Below are 4,285 nucleotides of genomic sequence, written 5' to 3'. Positions count from 1 at the left end.
TTCCCTTGTCATGTCCTTGCTCCCCACTCCAGGAACTTGCACCATCACACACGCATTCAACACACACCCTCTACCACCCACCCCGCGCCCTGGCATGCGTGAGGGCCGCCTGAGTGCTTTCTCTGTGTGAATCCACCCGACAGTAGAGCCCTGCCAAATAATTACTTTCCAGGAACCATACGACTGTGTTCTGTTTCCATAATGCAGCCAGAGACACGTGCCAACGAGCTACGTGCAAAGATGGATCTTTCTTGTACGTGCCACTGTATCGGCAAAATCCACCATCGGGCTGTTTGCCCATTAATTAAATTGCCTAGTGAGGGTGGAAGGGTGGGGAAAGGATCTGGGCAAGCTGTTGAGTCCCATGTTTAAATGAATTTATATTAAGCTTTGAAAGGGGAAATGGTTTTATGAGTAGATACAAAGAAATGCAATGGTGTGATTTCCCTGTTCTATTAAATTATTTTTACAGCTATGTATTGTTTCAGTGTCCTCATTAAAAGTGAACTTCTTTTAAGAAGAAGGCTGGGTCTTATTCCAGAATGATTAGAGGAAAGAGCAGTGGCCGAACCATCAGAGAACCCACGGCTTCCGAACCATTGAGGTTGACGTATTGATTTAACCTTTCCAGGCCAAGGTGTCTGTTCTCAGAGGTCATCTCCACGCCTGCGCTGCCTGTCTTCTGAGGGGCAGCATGCCTGAACGCCCCCTGAGGAACAGTGAGAGCAACGTGTGGCTTTTCAGCACGTTAAGAAGGCAGCCCTTTGTTTCTTTGTAGGAAACTGCTGAGATTGGTAATGGCCATTCTCTCAAAAGAGAGACCAGAAACCAGGTCAACAACCTAAGACTCCTGAGCAGAAAAGGCAGGAGGGAAAATGGCGATGGGAAGAGAAGGAGGCATTACACTGCCCCCAAGTGGCAACGCGGGCATGACACCTGGAAGACGGCCGGAGTGACCTGGGTGAAAAAAGGAGCCGTTGTAAAAAGAGGTCACACTCATCCCTCATAGAGTGTTTAAATACCAGAGAGAAACACAGAAAATAATAATGTTTCGCACAGGCAAATTGCGCTCCAACTCGCTGGCTTCGCTTTTAAGGCTTGCCACTTTATATTCAGTTCGCTGCTCCGGTGAACACAATGAAGTGTTTAGACTCCATTAAGAAACCTCAAAGAAAACAACCTTGGGTCTTTAGAGCTAGCAGGAAAGCTCTTTAAAAGCTTCTCACGATCTATCATTTGTGCATTCAGAAAACCATTAGGACTTCCTCCTTCGGAAGTGAAGGTGATTCTTTAGCTTCTGATTTTGAACATAAATATTTTCTTACAGTGACCCTTCTCCGCAAGAACAAATTTCCCACGCTTCACCAGACAATGCAATCAATTTCTGAGATGCTAAGATGTGGACTGAGTTTGTAACAGTGTGCTGACATATCTGATGGGAGGAAAATTGGCGCCAGGAGGCGGGAACGCGGGGTGCACACGGATCCTGAATACTTAGAAGTCAGTACAACGCCCAGGCTTTGGGAGAACCCCGTGGCGGAGAAGGTGTGTGCTAGTGGTGTGATGGAGGCAGCAAATATCCAGACCTTCTGCTCCCTCCTAACACCCTCAAGACGTGGGACTTGGGCAGACACCCGAGAGTCATTGTGCAGTGGCTGGCAGATCATGGGGACTCTGAGACACGTTCTTGGTCTGGACCCCCCGCTCTGTCACTGGCTGCATGAGCTTAAGAAGTCAAAGAGTGGTGTCTTAGAAGCAGGAGTGGAAATGGCAATGGAAGAGAAGGAGAATTTTGCCTAGAGAGCAAAATTCTAGGTAATTCCTATCAAATTCCACCATCGGGCTCACCCATGGCCAGGTGTTAAGGCTGCCTGATCCTACATGGCCTACTGAACAGTTCGAGTTCTGGAGCCGGCAGCTTGAGGAATGTACACACATGGCCAACAATGGTCTTGTGTGTGTGCCCCAAATCCGGACAGGAGGGAAAGATGGAGGAGAAGGGTTTGAGGTGTGGCTATTCCCCATGGTACTGGTGGGAGGGAGGTGCCTTCTTGCTTTCCTACTCTCTCGCTCTCTCTCTCTCTCTCTCTCTCTTTGGCAAATGCATGTGACCTTTGGCAAGTTTAAAAAAAAAAAAAAGATTCCACCTTTTATTTAATAAGAGCAATATCTTCTCTTTCCAATAAACCAGGCTCTCCTAAGTTCATACATTGGACGTGCCTTTCTGGTTCTCCTTGGAGCCAACCTGCCAGGGTTCAGATGCCAACCCCATCACCTACTAGCTACAAACTGGAAATAATCTTTAGCTCATGGGCTGGCCCCTTGGCCTGGTGGCTAAAGGAGCTGGATTCCACATGGTCAGCCACCATTTGTATCTTAGTTCCAGTGGCTTAAAAATGTGCTGTGCATGTGTGCTCCAAATCCCAACAGGATGGAAAAATGGAAAAGGAATTGTAGCATGACTGTGCCCCACTGTGGGGGTATTTTCACCCTCTTCTTCTCTTTTGGTCCTTTACTGGCAAGTACATATGTCCTCTGGCAACGTGGGCATGACACTTAGAAGGCAGCAGGAAAGGATAACCTGTAATAATAATAATAATAATAATAATAATAATAATAATAATAATAATAATAATAATAATAATAATAATAATAATAATAATAATAATAATAATAATAATAATAATAATAATAATAATAATAATAATAATAATAATAATAATAATAATAATAATAATAATAATAATAATAATAATAATAATAATAATAATAATCTTTCTGGCGAGTATACACTCCCTATAGCAAAAACATGTTCAAAAAAAAAAGAAAGAAAAAGAAAAGGAAATTTCTAGCTCAGAATATTCTTGGGATGATTAAATGAAATTTCATATATACGTGTATGTGTATATATATATATATGTGTGTGTGTATGTGTGTGCATATACATGTGTATATATGTATAGGGTTGTCAGAAAAGCAGTGACACATTTTTACATAGAAAAAATACGTCATGACTTTTCTGACAACCCAATATATATATATGTACATGTTAATATGTAGTCTGGCACAGAGCAAGCACTCAGATGGTAGCTATAATAATAATAATATTTTTTCACCCATATCTGAAACATGATATTTTAACCTCTGGTCAAGTTAAGGAAGATTGGAATGATAAAGACATAAATAGTATAATGGTTCAAATCACAAGGTCTTTGGGGCCAGCAGTTAGCGTAATGGCTATGTCACTGGACTCCCATGTAGTCATCTGTGGTTTGCGTCCTGGACCTGGTGGCTTAAAACTCACACCGGGCACGTGTGCATGCATGCCCAAGATCTCAAGAGGAGAATGAAGGAGAAGGGATTGCCACATGGCCATCCCCCCTGGGGGGGTGATTACTCACTTTCTGTCTCTCTCTGTCTGGCGAGAGCACGCACCCTATAGCAAAAACCTCTCAAAAATAAATAAATAAATAAATAAATAAATTACAAGGTCTTTCACAGAGTGTTTGCCCTTCATATTTCTATGAAAATAAAACTTACTGTTTTTATTCCTAACCATGAAAGTATTGCATAAACACAATATAAAACTTCAATATTTTAAAAAGAACTGAAATAGCCATTGTGAATTATTCATATATAAGAATCCTTAAATATATAAAAATGTATTTAAACATACATCATACATATGTTAAGAAGGTATAAAACTGAATTCACACTATACACAATTTTATAATCAGCTCTTTTTCAATAATATTGTGTGAACTTAGTTAAATTTGTTCTTTGAAAGCATAATGATTCACTTCTACACACACTTCACTGATGTCTCTGAGGTGATTTAATCAATGCTATGTGGGAGAACAGTTACAAAGTATCTATCAAGAATAAAAATTCTGGGACCAGCAGATGGCATAACAGTTATGTTGCTGGATTCCCATGCAGTCAACCATGGTTCAAGTCCCAGACATGACGACTTAAAACTCATGCTGGGATCGTGTGTGTGCATGCCCAAAATCTCAAGAGAAGAATGGAGGAGAAAGGACTGTGGTGTGGCCATCCCCCCTGGGGGTGATTTCTTGCTTTCCATCTCTCTGTCTCCCCGGTGAGCACAGAAGCCCTCTATCAAAAATCTTAAAAATAAAAAAAAAAAAAAAAAAAAAATTCCTGTAGCAGAAGATATGGACATTTTAAGGCCTTTGTCATATTTCCCCTAAAGATGTGGTACCAATTTATAATCCTCTAGTCTTACTAAAAAAAATGCCCATTTCTCTAAATATTATATATAGAA

The sequence above is a fragment of the Tupaia chinensis genome, unplaced genomic scaffold (assembly GCF_000334495.1).
Source record: "Tupaia chinensis unplaced genomic scaffold, TupChi_1.0 Scaffold000074_1, whole genome shotgun sequence".
NCBI lineage: Eukaryota > Metazoa > Chordata > Mammalia > Scandentia > Tupaiidae > Tupaia > Tupaia belangeri.
This window is presented reverse-complemented; position numbering follows the sequence as displayed.